The sequence below is a fragment of the Mustela nigripes genome, chromosome X (assembly GCF_022355385.1).
Source record: "Mustela nigripes isolate SB6536 chromosome X, MUSNIG.SB6536, whole genome shotgun sequence".
Taxonomy (NCBI): Eukaryota; Metazoa; Chordata; class Mammalia; order Carnivora; family Mustelidae; genus Mustela; species Mustela nigripes.
Window position 1 is genome coordinate 105,759,834 of NC_081575.1, and position 14,116 is coordinate 105,773,949.

The 14,116-nt window shown below is 39.4% G+C and overlaps 1 pseudogene; it reads right to left on the reverse strand.

Annotated features, from left to right (window-relative positions):
- Positions 1 to 8,613: 8,613 nt before the first annotated feature.
- LOC132007207 (heterogeneous nuclear ribonucleoprotein A1-like) lies at positions 8,614 to 10,098 on the reverse strand (annotated as a pseudogene).
- Between the last annotated feature and the right edge of the window lie 4,018 nt (positions 10,099 to 14,116).

The following is a 14,116-nucleotide window of genomic DNA, read 5'->3' on the forward strand; positions in this document are numbered from 1 at the left end:
TATATACCAAAAATATATACATATATATTTTAATAACATGTGAAGCTGTGGTTGCCTTCCCTATAGCTCCTCGTTAATAAATTGTCCGCATCCCCTGGGAAATGAATAGTCCTGGGCTCTGCCCCAGATTGCCTAAATTCAAATCTGCATTTTAACAAGATTTTTTGATTCTTCATTTCCACATCAAAGTTTGGGAAGTTAAGCTCTAGGAATAATTTCTTAACAAATAAAACTGGTTCTTTCAATGCAAAAGCAGAAACTTTTTGAAGCACACAATATTGCACAACTGTGGGCAGACAGGCAAGCTGGAGGTACCAGACCTAATAAGGATTATAGCTGGGAGGCAGGAAAGCTCTGAGCTGTTGACCACTCTGACTTTGTTCATGCTGAGTTTTTCTATTTGGGTAAAAAGAAACCCATTAATTAAATAGCCTTGGATTCTAAACAACAGGGAGAAAAATCAATTAGAACACCTTGGAGAGTGAGATAGTATTGGAAAAATTTATTATCAGATTTGGAGCATATCTTGAGATGGAAAGTTAGATATGACCTCTCCATGTCACCAAGTAACAATGCTCAAAAAATACTCATGGGGAACCTACAGCTTTTACCCAAGCCCCTTGACACTTTTTAATGTAGAGATAGTAGCTGTCCTAAGTAGGCCTTGATTTCTTTGAGCCAAAGAAAAATGCACAAACTGGCCAGGGCAAATGAGAGATAAACAAGTTCAGCACTGTTTTTCCATCATTTGTTTTTGCCACTCTTTCTTATGTTCTGGTGGCGTCTGGATTAAATGTGGATCGTGCAATAATAGTTAATAGAAATCATACCATTTGCCTCATTGGAAATTTCATTTCAGAGTAGCTTATTTTCAAGTCCTGAGAGATTATCAAGAGTAGCTTCATAAAGCTTCTGTGCAATAAAGACATCGTCTTACTATCTCCTGACTTCTCCTGCACTCCAATAACCCTTTCTTCAACCTGTAGTTAGCTGGATCCTCTAAAAACATAAGTTATAACATGTCTTTCCTCTGCTCAATACCCTCCATGGACTTTCCATCGTACTTAGAACAAGATTCAGAATCTTTATGGTGACCTCCAAGGTTATTACCCAGGCCCTGGTCACTTCTATCACTCTTGCTCTTTTTTCTTCCCTCACATTGCCCTTGTTCTGCTCAGCTGATAGTGTGCTAGAGCCTCAGGGTCTTTGCACATACTTCCTTCAGTGTGGCTCTCTTCCTCAATTCTTCTATATTTCTGCTCCAGTTGCTTACCTGATAGGATTTTTATGGCCACACAGTGGGAAATTGTGCCCTCTATTTTTGTAATCCCCTTAAACTTTGTTTTATTAATCCTGACACAGTAGTAAATAATGTTTGCTTGTTGTTTCTCTCTGCCATCACTGGAAAAGCTGTGTCTGTTTTGCTTCTCATTTTAATTCTATGCCTGGCACATAGAAAGGGTTCAGTAAATATTTATTGACTCAGTTACATAACTCAGTCAACTCATTGTTCTGTTTAAGTACTCAAGTGATTTCTTTTTGACAGATCATAGTTCAATGAAGAATATTTGCGTCGTAGTGGGCTCTTGTTTCCCCTTCTGTTTGAGGGCAGGGCCACAGGAAGACAACTACTCTTTCTTGAGTATTGCTTCTTACATTTATTACCTCATTATTTTTATTCACAGCAATCTTGTGAAGAAGGCATTTTTGTCTCCATTTCATAAATGAGTTAATGGAGTGGAGACTTAGAGAGTTTAAATTGTTTATCCAACACATAGAGCACACACATAAAGTGTTACTCTATAGAGTAAATGACACCACAGAGAAAATGAAACATAAGGCATAGATGGCAAGAAGATGCTAGCAACCTTTATAATGGACAAAGGATTAATATGCAGAATCAATACACAACACTTACAAACCAACTAGCAAAAGATAGATGGCCCCATAGAAAATGGAGTAAGGGCTATGAACAGGCAATTTCCAAGAGTGCTAAATGGCTGATAACAGATGATGTTTTGGGCACCTGGGTGGCTCAGTTGGTTAAGTGACTGCTTTCAGCTCAGATTGTGATCCTGGAGTCCTGGGATGGAGTCCTACCTCAGGCTCCCTGGTCGGCAGGGAGTCTGCTTCTCCCACTGACCTCTCTCCTTTCATTCTCTCTCTGTCTAAAATAAATAAATAAAATCTAAAAAAAAAAAAGATGATATTTCACCTGACAAGTAATTAGGAAATTTCAAATTAAAACAAAATACATTTCACACTCATCAGACCAGTGAATGTTAGAAAGTGTAACAATATCAATGGTGGGGAAACAGGAATGCACCTATTAAACCGCTGGTGGGAGTATAAATTGTTTTAACCACTTTGAAGACTTATTTGGTAATACCTAGTAATGGTGAAACTGTGCATACTTGATGACCCAGTGATTGCTCCTCTAGGTATGTATCCAGGGTGATACTCAAAATATTTAATAACCGCTATCATGGGTAGCAGCCAATCAGAATAAACATATTGCAAATGACTGGCATGGTCATACTGTTATATTTCTTTTGAATATCACTCCTGTATATGCCTTAAAGAAACTCCTACACACATGAACAGAGACATGTGTAAGAATATTCATTACAGCATTTTTTGTGATACAAAAAAAATCCTGAAAATAACTTTTCACATAATCATAGAATGGCATGCTATTCGGCAATTTAAATGAATGAACCATATCTACATAAATCGGCTTTGTTAAATTTCACTACATAATGAGAAAATTCAAAAGAATTCCTATGGTATGATACCATTTCTGTAAAATTTAAAGCACTTGAAATAATACTAGATATAGATGTTTATGGACACATGTACAAGTAGTAAACATATAAAATACACATGGGAAAGATATGCTCCAAATTCAAGAGCCTATCCCTGGAGTGCAATGAAGGGAAATAGGTTAAGGTAGGAGAAGTTAAGCCTTCCCTATCATCTTTCATTTCCTAACAAAATTAGTATGGCCGAATATTAACATTTGCTAAATTTAGGTATAGATGTCTGTTTTTTTTTTTAAATTTGCATGTATGCTTCATTACTTTTTATAAAGGAAGACAAACCTAAGGAATAACATGGAGGACATTAGCAGAAGGAAAGGAAAAATGAAGTGGGGTAAATTGTAGGGGGAGATGAACCATGAGAGACTGTGGACTCTGAGAAACAAAAAGGTTGTAGAGGGGAGGAGGTGTGGGGATGGGTAAGCCTGGTGGTGGGTATTAAGGAGGGCACGATTGTATGGAGCACTGGGTGTGGTACATAAACAATGAATCTTGGAACACTGAAAAAATTAAATAAAATTTTAAAACAGGAATTTAACATGGCGGCACTTATATTCTATCCATATCTCTTTGTTTTCAAAGTCAAAGAGTTTTTCATTACCAAAGTTCCAGAATAGAGACCCTTGCCCTACCTCACAGATAGAGCTTTTTCTTACCAGTACTCTCAGCAGCATGGTTAGACTCCAGTGTCATGATGGTTATTTGTTTAGTGATCATATCCCTGGGAGCCCCTGATCTATCTTAGGCCACATGATGTGATGCTTGAGGAGTACGACGGTCAAATGGTGGGATTTCTGGCAGAATGATGAATGTTTTCTTTGCACACTCCTGAGATTAATTAGGGCACAGGTGTTGGACTGAGCTGTGTATACTTGTCAGAGATCCCTATTTGAGAAGTGCTGGCATCACTATGAGCCCAGAGTGTTGTGCATGCACATTTTTCTCCTCACTGTGCCAGTGAGGATGGAGGATGGCGATATGATGGAGGACTTCCAGCCATTTTGTGAGGTCCAGCTAGTTGCTCTTTCCCTGCCTCTTAGATTTTGCCCAGGAGCACAAGAATTTTATTTTGGTCTGGGATTTCTCCACCAGCTCATGGCTGTGGGGCTCAAGAGGCACCATTGTTTGCCATGAAAACCTGCAGATGAAGGTTTCTGAATAAAAAACAGGCCCAGATGCCAGTGAGAGAAGCCATTTGCATTGGCAATCAAAGCATGTAAAGCAAGTGGCCTGGACCATTTCTTCTTTACTTGACACAAAATTATGGTGGAGTTAGGGACTTCTGGGGTTTAGAGTAGGAATTGACAGGATGTGTATAAACCCTTGTGTGGGCTTGGGTGGGAGAAATGAGATGTTGGTCAAAGGGTACAACTTCACAGATAAATTATGAGGATCTAATGCATAGCATGGTAATTACAGTTAATAATGTATTATATACTTTAAAGTTACTAAGAAAGCGAATCTTAAATGTTCTCATCACAAAAAGAAATGGTAGTTGTGTGACATGAAGGAAGTGTGAGCTATCTTATGGTGCTGATCGTTTTGCAGCATATACATATATCAGGTCATCATGTTGTCCACCTTAAAATTATACGATGTTGTGTGTCAATTAAATCTCAATAAAGTTAGGGAAAAAACCCTTAAATCCTGGCTCTGCCATAATATCTGGTATGATTGAATATTTCAAAGACATAAAGGAGCTATATACGTGATAGCAAAAAAAATACTTGGCAAAAAAAATTTCATGAAACCATTCCTTTGACCCCACCAATTTTGCCTTTGAATCATCATTCCTTCAGTAGTTTAGTCCATATTTAACCACATAGTTTATTTACTTTCTTTTCAAGTTTCTTTGACCTCAAGGGATACTATGTACAATCTTAAGATTTATTTTTTCTGGCACATCCAATGTTGTACTCTAAGGTATTTTCTGAAGCAGCCGATGTGATTAATATTTATTCAGTTTCCTATGTGGATTACTTAAATCTCAGCATAGCAAACTGATACATTGAGATAACACATAAATAATAAATGAATGAGATATGATAATGAGTTAGATCTGTGGTAAATAAGAAAAAAAAATCTGTATTGTATATCAGAGTTACCCTAAATCAGTTTCTTTGTGGCTTAGGATGATATAAAAAGTAGATAGTGCCAAGAAATACTTTGTCTTACCTAAATCACAAGTGTAACACCGAACAGATATTTTTAGTGCTAACTGTTAATATCTAAATATGATAATGAAGCTAAGTTTCATGTGAAAGTGTTCGGGGCAGATAAACTTAAATGATAAAGGTTGTCTTATTTTAGACATGAACATTTATTAATTGAACCATTTCAGATTTTGCAAAGAATAGGCTTGGGAAATTATGATATAAATATTAGTGTGAATACTGCCCTTGGAAAATGGTTATTAAAATTCATCAGAAGTAAAAAAAATTCATCAGAAGTAGATATTGCTCATCAGATGATCTTATCAAAGTTTGCAGAAATGGAATGGGTAATATAAGTGATAAATAATAATGGATATATGAATATCCATTGTATATTCTAGGTAGGATGAAATTTCTCCCATTTTAAAGAAATGCCTAAAATGAACTTTGGTGGTCTCTGCATGAAAACTAGAGCTGCTAGCTGGATCTATAAAATGCTAGATACACTGAAGTTTCTTTATAAGAAAAGAGCTTAATGCTGTAGTCACTAAGGTCCCTTTTCTGTGAAGTTTGCCTCCCCTCTAATACAGGGATGAGGTCCTAGCAACTATGTTTTTGTTAGAGGACCCCATTACTACCAGTCCTCCCACCCACACCTTTTGGCTGGGCCATCAGTGAACACGTGATCCAAATTGCACCAATCAGATCTTCTTCTACAGAGAGATAAGCCTGGAGTCTAGCTCAGTCTAGAATATTGTTATGAACAGATGTCATGTAAATGAATCTTTGTCCCTCATCTATGGGAACAGTAAATCAAGTTTACTCTGCATATTATGTATGATGTTCGGAGTTCTAAATGACAGAGTGAGGTCTTGAGGATGTGGTGGTCTGGTGCAAGGCTGTGTGTTCTCAGCAAAACTGGCCACACACACATATGCACACGTAAGTACATATTATAGAATTTAGGGGACAGGTAAGGAGGGGACTCTTTCCCAGAAGCTGAAAGCTTCCTTTTATACTCTGATCCGTGAGAGTCACGTTGAAGTAGTTTGTTATATGGCACCTCATGGGAAGGCACTGTAATGAACAAGGGTGTGTGTCATAGGAAAGGCCTACACACAGAACAAAACCAGAAATACATACAGACCTATGACAAGGGCACATTTATTGATCCAAGAGAAAATTAAAACACTCATGTAGAACAGCATATGGGTCCTCATAGAACACAGTCCTAAAAAGCAATTAGTTCAGGCTTCAAAGGGATTTTGCTGAATATGAAAAATGGGTTCCCATTGAAATTTTAATTAGGACCCCAAAACACATCAGTACACTAACTGCTGAAAGTTCACCACAAATTGCAAGCTTTGGATGATGGGTTGGACTTTATTTAAGCTGAGTAAACATCATTGCAGGCATTTTACCCAATTGGAAGGGATTGTAGAAAACAGAAGTTTGCAGCTAGAGATGGGACCAAAAGAGTGACATTTACATGCGGTGGTAAGCAGTATTGGGCTTTTAGTATTGTGTGTGGGTTAGGTGTGAGGACATTTCAAAGACTATGGTAGTTTCGTGGACTTGAATGACACTGAACAGCTTCAGCAGAATTTGGGAAGCAAAATGGATGAGTCAGCATAGAGAGGACCAGTTCTTCTATCTTTCCACTAAATTATAGATTTTTTCCAATCAATACACTAAGAAATCCTGAATTACCATTTTTTTATTAAGGGAAGTGCACTTGGGTTACAGGAAGGGAGGGGAGAGGGAGAGAACTGTTTTGCTGACTTTCTCAATATTCTGTTAGAAAATATTTGCTCTTGACTTTTTAAAAATTGGGTTTTCAAGCTCATGTCCAAAAACCAAGATGGCCCATCAGTTCCTGTCTCCTTTTCCCCCTTCTGTCTGGAAAAAAAAAAATTAAATTCCTTGTGTCCGAGAGAAGATTCCTATTGCTTTTGACTATGTATTTCAATTAGGTAGAGTTATTCACCCTGAGCCCCTCTGTGTTGTTGATTGCAAGAAATTCTGTGGTTGACTACATTTCAGATCTGTCAGAGCCAATGATGTACTCCGGGTGCAGCCAAGTGTGAATGCTGTTAAAGCTATTGGTTCAGATGACCTTGATATTGGGTCTTTTCATGACTGCTGCTCAAGTTTTCTCCCCTGCTGGTTTCTCACCTCTTTCTCTAATTGATCCTGACTGTTCAAAACCTGGGGTTGTTTGATCTGTTTCCCATTTTTCGTAACATTATATCAGTTCCTATAGAATCCCGTGTTTGTAATGTCCCCATTAAATAGCCATCCAGAGGAGGGGTTTAAGTGGCTTGTCATAGTCAACTCTCATCGTAAAGTATCCCTCATTGGAGCCTTTTGGAAATAATGGAAAATTTACTGCCTCAACACAAGGTGTGTTATAACCATTTTCCCAGTGTATCAGTTAAGATGATTTAGACTGCTGGTAATATAATTAAAGACTTAAATAATAGAGACATTTATTTCATATATGAAGTTCAGAGGTAGGGGATTCCTGGGTGTATTTGCTGATCCATTGTTTATTGGCTGATAGCACCTATGAAAGGTACAGAGGAAACAGATCAGGAGTAGTAGAGACATCCTTGTGACCACAGCTCACATCTGATACCTGTGAAAGGAGCGGCAAGGGAAGAAGAATTAGGTAGCAAGAGCATTAGAATATACTGAGGCTCTGAGAAATCCAGAAGCAGCCTAACAGGGAGTTCTACTAGAAATAGTGTCCACAGAACAGTCCCATGTTGGGCAGAAATGACTGAGACCCCGTGTCCCTCTCTGCTCAGTGAGTGAATGGCTATTGAAGAGCTTGACCTCACCTCAGTTGCTGCCATGGATTGTTTACAGCCAGGGGTTGGTCAGCTTCCTGTGCTCCATGCAACTGAGCAGTAAGCTCTTTCTGTAACAGAGATCTGAGGGCCATCTCTCGAAGGCTGCCACGCCGACTTTAATTCTGCAGCACAGTGATGCCATACAGGATTCAGGTGCTTTCCACATCTATGTTCTGTCATGCCTAGCATATTGGTGGTCTTCAGATTTACTTCATCATTGTCTAAAATGACTGTTAAAACCTCATGTCTTCACACAGGTACATAAGCAGAAAGGAGAGCATATCCTTGCATGCTTGTGTTCTTAGGGAAGGAAGATCTTTCTTTAAAGCAGCCAAGCCCATTTTCCTGTCAGTCCCATAGGCCAGGTTTGAGTCTCATGTCTATGCTGAAGCTACAATGGAGAGTAGGCTATTCTTTTCTTTTTTTCCTAGCTTTTTTTTTTAAAGACACATTTATTCAGCGTCATGATCAGACTATTACATTTAGCAATCAACAGCATGGGTGCAAAAAAAAAATCTACATTAAAACCCTTTGTTGGAATGCTTTACACTTTCCACAGAACAGAAACTAAAATAACCTGTTATACAATTAGTCACAAATACAGTCCTCGAGTTTTTTTTCCCATACACATGAGTATTGTCTAAAACATGTCTTCTTTGTAGCAGCTAGGCCCTGCCACCACTGTGCTTGGCTGAGTTCACAAATCTGTTGTAACCTGTAGCTTCCCTGTCACTTCTCTGGCTCTCCTCTTCTGCTAAGCTTTGTTTCCTGGCAGTAATTAAAACTTCTGCCACTGCCATAGCTGCTGCTGCTGCTGCTGCTGGAACCACCAGAGCCCCCTTGGTTTCGTGGTTTGGCGAAGTATTGGCCTCCACCACCATAAGGGCCAGAGCTTCTGCCTCCAAAATTGCCTCTTTTCATGGGCCCAAAATTTGAGGATTGATTGTTGTAATTGCCAAAATCATTATAGCTTCCGCCACCTCCAAAGTTGCTTCCATCATTACCAAATCCGTTATAGCCATCCCCAATGCCACCATAGCCACCACCACCTCGACTGCCACCAAAGCCACCTCGACCACTGAAGTTTCCTCTGCGATCAAAGTTGTCATTCCCACCAAAACCACCTCCATGACCACCACCAAAGTTTCCAGAACCACTTCGACCTCTTTGGCTCGATGAAGCACTAGCCATCTCTTTCTTAGAGAGAGCTTTCCTTATTTCACAGTTGTGGCCATTCACAGTGTGGTATTTTTGAATGACAGTCTTGTCTACAGAATCATGGTCATCCAATGTTACAAAAGCAAAACTCCTCTTTTCACCACTGCCTCGGTCAGTCATGATCTCAATCAGTTCGATTTTCCCATACTGTTCGAAATAATCTCTTAGATGATGTTCTTCAGTGTCTTCTTTAATGCCACCAACAAAAATCTTTTTCACAGTTAAGTGGGCACCAGGTCTTTGAGAATCTTCTCTTGAGACAGCCCTCTTTGGTTCCACAACTCTTCCATCCACCTTGTGTGGCATTCATGGCTGCATCCACCTCCTCCACAGTGGCATATGTGACAAACCCAAAGCCTCTGGAGCGCTTGGTGTTGGATCTCTCATTACCACATAGTCCGTAAGTGTTCCCCATTGCTCAAAATAGCTCCTCAGACTCTCATCGGTTGTTTCAAAGCTCAGACCTCTGATGAAGAGCTTCCGCAGCTGTTCAGGCTCTTTGGGAGACTCTGACTGAGACGTGACCGCGGTGGGAGGGGAGACTTTAATGATGCTTACTCAGCGGCATCCACGGGCAGAAAGGAGTAATCTAATGAGCGTATCTCTTTTTCCTAGCTTTTGAACTGAACCAGGGGGTGTTGGTTATGCCAACAAATAGGAGGACGGTGGTGGGGGTGGCTGTTCAGTAGATAACCCACCAGTGTCTGCAACCCTCAATATTGCTAAGGTGGCACTTCATAATTTTATTCCCAGAAATTCAGACAATAGAGGTCATAAGTTGATTACTGAATTTATGACTTGTTACACTGGCAGGTTATTTTGTTTATTTTGCACTCCCATCCCACCCACCAGCCAGAGAGGAAAGTTCTATTACAGTCTTTCATATATATGTCTTAAATATATATTTTTATGTACATGAACATAGTAGGCGCATGCAACTTTTCTTTTATTGTTGCCGTGGTCCACGGTTTACTAAATGTCTAAGTGAACAGATCTCCCACCATATTGTTGAGACTGATCTTTCAAAAGGACTTCTGAAAAGTCTGATCGCATTGACCGATGTTTGTAGTTCTGTCATTTTTTTTTTAATTTTTAATTTTTTTAATAAACATATAATGCATGTTTATCCCCAGGGGTACAGGTCTGTGAATCGCCAGGTTTACACACTTCACAGCACTCAACATAGCACATACCCTCCCCAATGTCCATTGTAAGCTTTGAATTTACTACCCACCAGTTTCTCTAGTGCTAGAAAGCTACAGGCATACTTTCCTACACTTCTCACCAGGCCTAGGGAATTTAATGAATAATTAAATGACTAATGAAATTAATCAAGAGGCATTGTAGTTTAAAGTATTCAAATTACAAGTGTCTTTACTGTTTCACCATTAAAATGAAAATATCATTGATGGCAAACTTCTCTCCTTTCCACCACTGCACTTTAAATGCTGAAAACAATGCCTATGGAACACAGTAGAAGCACAGTAAATATCCAAGCAATAGCATGGAGGACCATAGGGGAAGGGAGGGGAAATGCAAAGGGGAGAAATCAGAGAGGGAGATGAACCATGAGATACTATGGACCCCAAGATACATTCTGGGGGTTTGAGAGGGGATGAGGGTGGGGGGAAGGGGTAACCAGGTGATGAGTATTGAGGAGGACATGTGCTATGATGGAGCACTGGGTGTTATACTTAACTAATGAATCGTCAAACACTGCATCAAGGACTAAGTATGTACTATACAGTGGCTAACTGAACAAAATTTTAAAAAAAGAACTGTAGACGTTTTTAAATGGAGGACAGCAGATAGGATCTTGGGGAAGCTGTAGCACTTGGACTGGACACAGAATGATGAGTCTCATTTGGCCTGGCAGAGAGGAAGGAGAAAGGGTTTGCCCAATGGGGGAACCAGTACCCAACAATGTGAGTAACAGCATCAGGATTGTGGTGAATTAGCATCATATAATGGGTGATGGGAGAAACAGGGCAGAAGAGGATGCAATATTTTTTGAGCACCTATTGAAAAGGAATCACTATACTAAGGATTGTACAGGCATAACTGAGGTTAGCTGAAGCCTCCTCATACTGTCTCCTGTGTCATTCATTACATGCTCAGTGATCTGCCTTCACTCTGTTCTAGTTTGGATGCAGAAATCAGTATTTCTTTGAGATTCTAAACAACCAAGAAAACCCAATTCACTCACAAAAGTTTTGCCAATTGGCGTAAATCACAGTTTCTTGACATCAATACCGTAGACATTTTGGGCTGACAAGTCCATCATTTTGGTGTTGCCCTGTGCATTATAGGATGTTTATCCCTGACTTCTACCCACTAGATGCCAGCAAGAGTCTTGCTGCCTAGGAAGGACAACCAAAAATGTCTCCAGACATTGCCAAATGTCCCCTAGGAGGCAAGTCAACTCTGAGAATCACTAATGTAGGTAATACCAAAGACAGGAAGGTTGGTGTGGGTTTTATGTTGAACAGTGCACAAGAAAAAATATCTTTTTTTCATCTTGCTGAACTCCCCCTTCTTGGTTTTTCTGCAGTTGAGTGTAAGGTGGTGTTTCGCCTCATCTATTGCAAGGTTTCTCAACTATGGCACTACTGACATTTGGGCTGCATGATTCTTTGTTTTGGGGGGCCATCCTGTGCATTGTGGGATGTTTAGGAGCACCACTGGGCTCAACCCAGAAGATGCAAATAACCCTCCCCTGAGTTGTGAAAACCAAATCTGTCTCTAGACATTGTCAAACTGACCCTGATGGAGAACGCTGATGCAGATTATACTGACAACAGGAAAGTTGTGGGGGTTTTATTTTGCACAACCTGTAAGATATCATTTATAAATCCTCTTTTTGGGGGGCATCTGAGTGGCTCAGTTGGTTAAGTGTCTGCCCTCTGCTCAGGTCTTGATTCCAGGGTCTTCGGACTGAGGCCCATGTTGGACTCCATGCTCTGTGGGGAGTCTGCTTCTCCCTCTTCCTCTGCCCCCCCCTCTCTCGCTTGCCCCCCCCCTCTCTCAAATAAGTAAATAAATTCTTTTTTTTAAAAAACCCTCTTTTCTCCTCTGAAGTCCTTTCTTCGTTACTAGGCAACTGGTTTTTGTTGTTCTGTTTTTGTTCTTTCAGGAATTGTCCATCTCAGCTCTAGCAGTTTTGGGGCAAAAAATACTGTGTTGTGTAGGGTGGTCCTATAGATTGTAAAGGTGTTCAGCAGTATCCCTGACCTCTGCCCTCTAGCTGCCAGTAGCATCTTCCCACCCTCTCCCTCAGTAATAGATCAGTGCTATCTCTGCATAATGGTTCAATGTCTGATGGAGGGAGGGCCAAAAATGCCCCAGTTGAGAACCCTTGTTGTATCTCTGCTTACATTTCTCCATACAGTGCTCTTCTTTTCAGTTTCTTCTTTGAGAAAAAATGTATGGTTCTCTCCTCTCTTTACACATTGGTGTTGTATTACATATTAGCCACTCAAAAATGCTAACGATTGTTGTGAATTTTATCAAGAGATATTGAGGCCTGTATTAAGAGCCTAGAAGCCAGACTTTAACCTCAAACACCTATACCTAGAGTATTTGCCTCTTTGTTTCACTTAATTTCACTGACTTTTGTAGTCACAGCTGGGGATGCTGGGAAAAAAGATGGTTGCATTAATATTTTGTTTGCCCGAGATTGCAAGGCTTGACTAATTCTGTTTTCACAAACATTGAATTTAAGATTTAGCATCATTTGGAGGACTTCTTATAGTGTGAGAAAGTTCAGATTGCCTCTAAATAAAGCATGCAAGATAGAATTAGAAATTAGAGGAGTTAACTAAAATTGGTTCCTCTGGCAAAAGTGTCATTTGGTCGAGTTTTTAATGTTTTTCCCAGTATGTAAGATATATTTTAATTTCACATTGATTTTTTTCATTATGTATACATGAAGTTTTGGCCTTTTATAGACAAACTGAAAAATAAAATGTGACAAAAGAATATAAAGATACCCCATGAGTGACATTTCACAAATCAATAAAAATGCAGATAGCACTATTCTGGTCATTAAAAAGTATTTCATCGTTCAATTTGTTAAGTAACTATGTGATATTCTTCCTAGATCAGAAAATAAAGTGTTAAAAAAACAAAAAAAAATTTAAAAAGGAAGTGTTAGTAAAGGCAGGGTTATACAATTTTGGTTATAATATAGAGTTTAGTGGTGAAGGGGACCCCAAAATTATTTAACCACCCCAATTTCTTAGTGAAGAAAGTGATCACACATGCAGAAGGTAAGTGACCTCCCCAGAAGTTTTAACCAGTGGTAAATGATATGAGTTTTATGAGGATCTGATTTCTAGCAAGTCAGACACTATGCTCAATTAGTCACATCTATCTGAAAAAACAGAATTGTGGAATCTTTTAGAAGGTTGAGCATTTTTTTTCTGATGATTTTTTTTTTTAAATTAGGGAATGACAGTGGAGATTTCTTTACAGATCATTGTGGCACTAACTGCTGGGGGAAAATAGAATATTTGACTAGGATAAACTTGATGAAAATTATGTTTCAAATTAATGTGACTTTTTAAAGCAATAAAAGCACTATTGTTGTCTGCAACCAGTCTTTCAGAGGAGACGTAGATGGACATGGCAGGCTATGAAAGAAACCATACCAACATGTAAGTGGTGCCTGGGTGGCTCAGTAACTTAAGCGACTGACCCTTGATTTTTGGCTCAAGTCATCTCAGGGTTGTGACACTGAACCCTACATTGGGCTCTTCACTGGATGTGGAACCTGCTGGGGACCCTTTTCCTCTCCCCATTTACCTCCCCCTTTCCCTTTGTCCCCACCCCACTCTCCTCCCCCACACTCATGCACTCTTTCTGTTAAAAAAAAAAAATCACCCAACACATAACATTTAATTTTTTTTCCAAATAAGCTCTTACTCTCTCATTTTTCAAATACTTTTGACTTTATTAAGGAACATAAATGATATTGAAAGTTCAGTGTTTAAGAATTGATGTCTTTAAACTGCCAGGTCTTCAACATATCTTCAGTTTTCCAGGAGCGTAACACAACTCTTCAATGTAGATA